The sequence below is a fragment of the Convolutriloba macropyga genome, chromosome 5, assembly GCF_964194025.1.
Source record: "Convolutriloba macropyga chromosome 5, txConMacr16.3, whole genome shotgun sequence".
NCBI classification, from domain to species: Eukaryota; Metazoa; Xenacoelomorpha; order Acoela; family Convolutidae; genus Convolutriloba; species Convolutriloba macropyga.
In genome coordinates, this window is record NC_134472.1 from 4,329,102 (window position 1) to 4,338,670 (window position 9,569).

Sequence of the window (9,569 nt, forward strand, 5' to 3'; positions counted from 1 at the left end):
TCGAACGACAACTGGCACTGATCATCTGTTTCATTTGCAAAGGAACCACCACTGACTGCTCTCCTTTGCTTTGATTGCGTGTCAGATGATATTAAAATATCTTTTTTGCTACCTACGGTAGTATTGCAGATGTATGTGCAAAATCTCAGACTATCGGGACATGTGGGTGTCAAGTCAATTAGGAAATGACCGAATGGAACTCTCATGCAATGCTTATAGCAGCTGTTGAGAAACGCAGGCGTTGCAGTATCCAGCTCAGAGCCTAAGATTTTCAATTGCTTACCAATGCGTGGTGATTTTGTGAGAACGATATGTGTTGTGCCCTTATCAATGGTAACCGAATAACGGCCCTGTTGATAGAGATTGTGTTTAATGAAAATTGTAGAGATGTTTTTATGCCTACCGGCTGTCGCCAATGTAGCGAAAGCCTTGCTCTCCATAACTTCCTCACCGCAGTCATCAAAAATTAGCAGCTTTTTCTTTTGTGGGTAGCCGATGTTGCTGTGCTTCTCGGAAATAGCATGAAGCTCACTCAAAATAAGATCGTCAACACAATTTTCTTCGTTGCTAGCACCGCTGCTGTTGTTAAGGGTATTTGTGATTAAATTTTTTGACTGAATGCAGCACTTGAATTCTACTTTGACACTTTTTCCCAAATTCTTCAAAAAATCGTAATAAACAGGTTGCCAGTAGCGATAAATGTAAACAATGTGTTCAAAGGGTGGTTGGAAAACTCCCTGTAGGACAGTAGGAGTTGATAGCATTGAAAGGATCAGCTGAGTTTTTCCAGTTCCGGAGCTTCCGCAAACACACATAAAAACACGCTCTTTCGTTGATATTAATTTATTCATTACTGCTCATACATGTGGTTGACTTGTGCTGCGGAGTGAACGGGGGGTAACAAAAAAGTCAGACAATATGTAATGACCATAAAATATGCAGTTTTTAGCTCACAACTGAGATTGTCAGAAGCAAACGCAAGCTGGCTACACGCAATTGAAACCATCACAATTACAAAAAAAATTTGAGTATAGAAGGTAGCACGGGTTTTTTCTATTGCACAGCACACAAACTTCCAAACATTATGCTGTTGTGACGTTTTTGCTGCTTTGGCATTTTGAATCCTGTCGGCTCCGTCTATTTGGTCAACAGCATCATCAATGTCAGAGTCGCCAGCTTTACTACCTCTCTGCAACTTTCTAACAACGTGAACTTCAGTGGTTGGCTTCGGAGCCGGCACGAGATAGCCGATACAAGTGCTCAACAGAGTTAGATACGTCGTATTCTCTTCGCAGAGGAAAGGCGAGGAATGGTGCGTTTCATCACTTGTAGAACCCGCGGTTGCTTTCTTTCGAGCAGAGAACCCGCTCTTAGATAACTTGTAGAGACACAAAAAGGTAACAAACACAATCACAATGCATTGTGTGAAAAATAGAATCTGTTGATTGGGCCAAAAATAACGACGAGTGCCGAGTCTTGGTTTGGTAAAGACTGAATTTTCTTGAACCTTGCAATCTTCAGCTACATTATCTCCGCCAATGTTGTAAGACGTTCTTCCAAAGCTCAAATCTGTTGTTTGTTCTTGTACATTAGACGACCGCTGCTGATGATTAGTCTCTTTCATAATTAAAATGAGAGAGCACGTGCTTCATTTCGTCTCTTACTTCTATTGGAGCGACAAACTGTTGTATTATTTATTACATCTCATTAAAACTAAAGAAAAACAGAGAAAAAAATTCAATTGACATTGATTGACAGATAGATAGATAGACAGATAGATAGATAGATAGATAGATAGATAGATAGATAGATAGATAGATAGATAGATAGATAGATAGATAGATAGATAGATAGATAGATAGATATATAGATAGATAGATAGATAGATAGATAGATAGATAGATAGATAGATAGATAGATAGATAGATAGATATAGATTAGTATCAAAATGAAAAAAAAGTAGCCTCAAAAATCCAAAATTTTGACAGTCAGAAATTTTGTCTAATTGCATTATCCAATTGATTGCAGTATCATCAATCAGCAGCGTAGTATAATAATTCTATTGAGTTTTTTTTTGTTTAGTTAGTTGAGTTGAGTTCAGTTCAGTTGGGTTGAGTTAACTTAAGTTAAGTTAAGTTGAGTTGAGTTGAGTTGAGTTGAGTTGAGTTGATTAGTTGAGTTAGTTAGTTCGATTCATGCGTGTGTGTTTGTGTGTTGAGTTCAACAAAATGGATGAGGGAAAACTAGACCAAATGTCAGAGGTAGGCCTCCAAAAGACAAACGCTTTGATGTTGCTGCGCCTTAGGTCTTTTTTGCAGCGGATGATTTGTTGTTGTTTGATCAAAAAGTTGAAGACTATTTGGACGCAGTGCAGTGGACTGACTGGAGGGATGCACTCTCGTTGACTTTGACAGTAGAGCTGACACGCCACAAAAGGGGAGCGAACTTGCAATTGGACGCATTGAGTTCATTCCTTGTTCGTCTACATTTTGCTCGGATATAGTCATCCTCCTGCTCCTCTTCCCATTTAAATCAAAGTGGCTGCTTTCCATTGATGTCGTTGTTGTTGCGTTAGTTCCTAACAATTTCATGCAATTTCCGCACGGCGTCGCACCGCCCGAAGATTGCGCGCCATCCGAAGTCCGGGCAGCGCGTCCGCCGCCCCGCCCGGCGTCGTCCGCGGGCGGCCCGCCGTTCGTTCGGGCAGCGCGTCCGCCATCGGCGCCGTCCGGAGAGCGCGCGCTCATGTCGTCCGCGTCGTTCTTCAACTCAGAATTAAAACAACTGCTTTTTTCTTCCGCCACATGTTGTTGTTGTTGTTGTTGTTGTTCTCTAATCATCTCGTTGTGAATAATGTGTTTTTTCGCTGCAGTTGCAAATGATGGGGAGCCACCACTTTAGAAATTAGGTCGGGCAAGATACTTGTTTGACACTCAGCCAGTCAGTCAATTGAAACCAGGCAGAAAATTTGTTTGTAACGATTTTTTGTTTTGTCTTCAAAGCATCTGAAAAACAAAACACTTTTTTTTCTATTGAGAAATACAGGTACTTTATTGTGAAAATATACCAAAAAAAAATTAGTTTATGAAAAAATGATGTATATCACATCTATCCATCCATTCATCCATCTCATTGTTGACAAACTCCTCATTGCTGTTTTCTTTGCTTTTCCTTTGCCATACAAACAAATATCTATCGAAAAAATTATTGTTATCAATCGATCAATCAATCAATCAACCAACTAAACAACCATTACAAAACAGAACTTGATAATGAAAAACTGCATAGCTAGGTGTATGATCTAGGTCTTTGACAAATATTTTTCATTTTATTAATTAATCTAACATCATCAACAACAACAGCAGTAAATTTTGATTACTTCTCTTCGCACAACAAAAATTAAGAAAATTAGATAGAAACAGGAAAAGAAGCGCCATTTGTAGTAACAAAAGAAGACACAGTACAAAAACAAAAAGAAGCGAGCAGCTTTTTTTTTCTGGCAGCAAAGAAGCGAGCAGCTTTAAAAAATGTAAAGTAAAACGTAAAGGAGTAGCAAGAAATAAAAAAAGTGTTTTCCGAAACAGCAGCTTAATAGATAGCATCAGCTTCTAATTAACGTCAGTAGTATTGATATTGTCTTCATCATCTTCCTCTTCAGCGTCATCATAGTAACCATCAGGAACACCAGCTATTACAACAGCTTCTGCCGACGACGAAGTAAGATTTCTGTCTTCCCTCCCGGCAACTTGTTGTTTGGTATCATTGCTTGATCCATCTCCCACGTGTTGAGACACACAGGCTACTCCCGCTAAGGAATTGTTGTTTTCTTCACTTTCTTCTCCAATTGTGTAATTGGAAAGATTTGAAAGATCAGCCGAGGAATAATGTCGAACGTTTAGATTGTTAATGGCAGCTCTACCAAATTGATTTTGTTGAAAACGGTTTCGCTGCTGCAACAACGTAGCAGATGGTGCAGCAATATATGTCACTGGTGATGGTTGCTGATTTTGCACTGGAAGCGAATGAGAGTCCATTCGAGCGGCAGCCGCAAACGGTATCTGATGTGTGGAAAGACTTGACCTAGCTGCAATGTGTGACTGATTATCTTCAAGTAAATGTGCGTTGTTGTTGTTTTGGTTGAAATAATGCAGATTGAAATCCAAAGTTGCGTCCGATGCACTATCATACTGTGGACAAAAGAAGTGAGATGAATTCATTTGGCTGTTGCTTTGCTGTTGTTGTTGTTGAGCGAACCGATTATAAGCATTCTGGAGCTGGTTTTGAGGCAAATATGATGTTGCCGCTTGTCGGTAATTGTAGACTGAATTGTAGTAAAAAAGCAGGCTGTCAATGGCTGGCTTCAAACCCCAAATACGATTCATTTCTGTTACGGAGAAAGTAGCAATGCTCTTGAAGATTCCTACACGAGAAGCGTCCAACTGTATTGTCAGAAACAGGTGCCTGCTGCTCACTGGAATTTGTGTTTCGCAGCTCAAATTGCTGATACGCTCAAACACCTCAATATTGGGTTCGATATGCTGCTGCAAAAGCGGGTTCTGATGCGTAGATGCATTGAGGACCGAATCTTTTGACCAAATGCGAACAAAATACTGACTAGAAATTGGTAGGAGAGCCATTAAATCTCTCTCTGAAAAGACCAAACCTTGTGTTATGAGCAAGGCTACCAATCAGGATAAAGTTGCGTAGAGCGCGTGAAAGTTGAGTCAAGGATACATTCTACTTGCCTGCCTTCAATCTTACATTTATGCTGTATTTAAACTGTATTAAGAAAAACCAAAGATGTCATAATCTAAATTGCTGTCCATATGCACAACACTATTTTACCAAGAATTTTATTTGCAGTTCAAACAGGCACTTGGAACGGAGAATTGGTGCTCTCTTTGGAAAATATTTGTTCAAGTCAGCATTTGCGTCATATGTAGAACTGAACAAGTCGAATTGTTCCCCGCGCGCAAGAGCATAAGGTTGTTTATTTTTTATTTGTCCAGCGAAAGCAGCATACACAGAGAAGGGACACCACACTTGTATTTGAAAGAATTTGAAGCCTGATCTCATCTCTGACCTCGGTAGTTGAAAACTGAAATAGTGCCTGACGCGTGCTACGGCTTCTTCAAGTCTCCAGTTTGTTGTGGTCGCTGGTTGGGCATTACTTGTAGATGCTTGGGAGTCATCTCTACAGTATATCAACAAATGAAGATGGTTCTTGCAAAGTTCCGGTGCTTCCTTATTAGTGGACGACATAAGATTGCACCTTTGAGCTGAATTTGGAACACGATGTTGATTCTGTGAGGTTTTTCGTGTCACACACATTGCATTTGGAAAACCGCATTGTTTTAGGCAGTTAAAGACATGGGCACCAATCACAAACTCAATGTGCTCACGCTGTAGCATTGCACAGAGCTCCTCCAAAATGTGATCACATTGCTCTATTGCTCCTTTCTCACAATCATTGGTGGGGTAGAACACAAAATGCGCATAGTTCCTGGTGGCACCTTGACGAAACTCCATACCAAAACTCTGAAAAATCAGTGTCCCCTGCATCACAGTTAATAATAGGTACACAAATGAAACAACAAAAGAAAACGAAAAGAATAACATTCAAGTGCGGTAGTTAGTTAATGATTAAACAATTAGATCTACCTACAACTATCAAAAATCTAAAAGTTACAAAAAATTGCCTCAAATTGGCAGTTCTCTTTTCATTCACTTCAATCTTTTGTACAGTAAAAAGCAACAAGTACTGTCATCAATAAAGACTAACTCATCACAAATGTTTGCTGAAATACAATACAAACCTTCGAGATATGGTATACAAACATAGAGAGACAGACAGACAGACAGACAGCCATGAGTCTCTGCTTTAAAAATGATCATCAAGTGCTCCTCTTCTTTTGCATGATATGATCAATCCATCAATCAAACTAGCGTTTCAAGGTCTCCATAACTATACAATTGCTTACGAGAAAAAGTCGAAGTTGTTGTTGTTGTTGTAGAAGTGTTATCATCTACACTTGATTTAGATGGCAACCTCTTTTTTCGGGCGGGCACGTCTTCGACCAGGCTTCCAAAGTGAGAAGTAGAGGGGTTATTATCTTTGACGAAATGACTTACATTTGCTGTCTTTTGAAATTGTGGTGAAAGAATTGTTTCTCTGAACGGAAATTGGTGTATAATAAATGTTTCGAGAGCTTGTTGGTAAAGAGTGTTTTCTTCCATACAAAACCGGATACTGCATATACTTTTGTGGTCCAATCAGTGGTAGAACTGCAGTCATGTTTTCCTTACTTGCATTGGAAACCAGGAGATCGGGAGGAACGGAGTGAACTTGCGCAGTAGTCTGGAGAGCTTGGACAGAATTTGAATCGTGTTGCCACCATGAAGCCGCGGACATTTCGCCTTGCGTTGTAGCAGAGCAACCCCTGCAAATCAAGTCAGATGAATTTTTGTCTTCTTCTTGCAAGCGTGTTTGCCCGTCCACCGCAATCCCTTTCCCAAGAACCTCAGTCGCCGGCCGGTTTTTCGATTTCCTTTTAACGGCTGACTGAATTTCGTGTTTTCGGGACCATCGGACATGAGTAGCATCAATAATACAGCACACAACGACAGACAGCAAAATTATCGAAAGGATGAACAGGAACAATGAAACATAGTTTGCGCGCACAATAGAGCTGACAATAGTGTCATTAATTAGATCTAAGTCAGCTCTTAGTTGGCCACTTGGCCCGCAACAATAAAACCCATCAACGCTCATGCAACAGCCCATATTCTTCATTTGACAGGAGTCGACCGCAATGTAGTGACAAGTCAGTTTTTCTAGATATCTGTTACTTGACCAGTCTGTTATCGTCTCTGAGCTCCAATGTTGAGTGCTGTCTGACTTGGTTTGAGACATAACGTTCAATAATCTGAAAACAAGACAAAGTTTGTGCATGGTTTGCAATTCCTGTTCAAAAAATAAACAATTGGAGAAAAAAGTGTGAAAAGAAATTAATACTTCAAATTGAAAAAAGAAACAAAAATTAAATTACTGATACCAAATACAAACTGGCTACATTAATGTTTGAAGTTGGATAAGAAACCATAGGGGACAGATAAGCCAGTATCAGTATCGAAGCAGCGTTTAGTACAAGTTATCTTAGTCATTTTTTTTTTGCAAAACTGTGTTTGAATTTTACCAGTTTTAACGCAACGACGCATTGAGCTAAATGGGGAGCGCAGCTCGTGCACCTCCTGAAGAACCAGTTTTTTGAACGCTTCGATATCGAACGTTTTCTCCACTGCTCTGTTAATAGTGAGACCTTTGACTTTAAAAACATTGTACTCAGCAGCTGTTTCATTATTGCGTCCATTGATACAGTAAAATTTTGGCCCACCACTAAAAAAATTATCAACCGTGACCGTTTTTGGAAGCTCATCCGTCATATCACCGAGATAGGAACCGATAGGTATATCCCTATGAGCATCCAAACCACTAACTTGCTCATCGATGTACATTATACTGTCTGTATCACAGTATAAAACGTTTTGAGGATTTTTCACTTTCGAAATATGCTGATATAGTATGCTTCGGGCGTGGGCGGTTGTAAAGGCAGCCAAAACAACATTAGATTTTCTCGGAATATCAGCCGCATCGTCAATCATTTGGTACTGAAGAAGCATCAAATCTTCTCCCACTAGAGTTGCGTCAATAACGCGAGAAAAATTAGACGTGAAGTATTTTACGACATCAGGGTAATTGTTGACATACCTCGTTTTTGGCAGGTTCTCACGCATACCAAGATAACCCCAAAAAGAATTGAGAAGAATTTTTGAGATGAAACGTAAGCCTTCGTTCCGCTCCATATTCTCCTCATTCAGTTTAACCCCCTCTTTGAGTTCAAAGTCGCGCAGAAAGTCTCTTCTGTGGCTACAAGTTTCAGTCTGATCACAGTTACACTCTACTGGCCACCCACTCGCTTCTGTTTTTATCTTCAAAAAAGTGTTTATGTACTCCCGAAATAAGTTTGATGAGCGTCTTGCAGTGCTCCATGACCAAATTTCCGACACATCAATAACTCTGTAGCCCCAACGAATCCCTAATCGTAGTTCAACAGTCACAAATGTGCCCCAGAAAGCCATATCAAGGTAATCACTGTGCGAGCAATTTGACCCATCGATTGGGATATTTGCCTGCTGGGGTTTGTTAGAACTAGTGGTTTCCACGCACTTCCTGCAGAGCGGGAAAAAAAGTTTCGCATTATACTTGAAAGGGATAATTGGTATCCAGAGATTCCTCGGCGGCAGAACAAGACATTTGATTAATCCAAAATATTCTTCACATCCAAAATTTTTTGTTCAACTTCCGAAAAAGGCTGACAATAAATGCAATCATTAGAGCGTGATGCTAGCACTTTTTGTCGCTGAAGACTTAACAGATTTTCCGACACATTTTCATCAAAAACTGGAGCCACAAGCACAAAGTCCGGATGACCAACAGGATAAGGGCACGACGCGTTAACATACGGGTACAAGGAACAAATATCAACATACCGAAACTTTTGGTTACAATTCTTTTTGTGCCAACGTGTGCAGAAATTTTCTGTCCGACCGCCAAAAAAAGCGTCTCTGGCTTTGAGTGGTGAAAAAAACTCGCTACTGCTCACCAGTTGTTTCAACTTTGAGGTATGATAGTGGCCGTTAGAAAAAGGAGCAATTTTTGCCGCTTCCTCAAAAGAATGGCTTTTAACTAAATCGTTAAATTGACATTCCCAGATATTTTCACATGACTCAATAACATAGTTTAAACCATCCGTCGTTTTGTGGCGAACTTTGTTTTCAATTTGAGAATGGAGAAACTGAAATCTTTCTTGAAAAGTGCTGAAATGAAGCTCTTCCATAGTCATTCCCATTTTCTTATTAAACTCTTTGCGATTTGGATAACATTTGTAGCAGCCGTGATAATAACAACCAAAAAACTCATAAATAATTCCTCTGTACACAACTTTAGAATCGCTGATCCAATCTTGTTCATCGGAGCGCTCTTTTTTTAACATGAGGCCATCTACACGGCACGGGCCAATTTTTTGCTCTCGAACTTCTTTATCGTTTTTCGAAGCAGAACCACCCAACGAGTTTGATTTGTAGAACTTGATTTCAAAATTCCTGTTTTTTTCCCTCTCGGTACGTTCGATCCAGCAGAGCCATTGATTAGCCGGGAACGAAGTTTTCTCCATCGAGCGATATCCGTTTGATGGTAAAATTGCTATAGAGGCTGGAGGCATCAACAGTTGTCGGTATATATAGTTACAGGCTGATGCAGCAGTACATGCTATTTGAAAGGGGTCAATGTTGTTGCATGTTTTCTTAATCAGTCGTCGAAAAGTGGTAACACCTTGTTTCAATAATTCAACGTCTGACTGGCAGTATTTTGTTAACTCTAGCTGAAAGTCGTAAACTAGCAAGTTTTCCTTGTAAATTACCTCTTGTTGTTGATGCCACTGAATGAAGTGATTAAAATCCTCAGTATCTTTTAGGGAATTAATGCCAAACAGACACCGCGGCGGGAACTG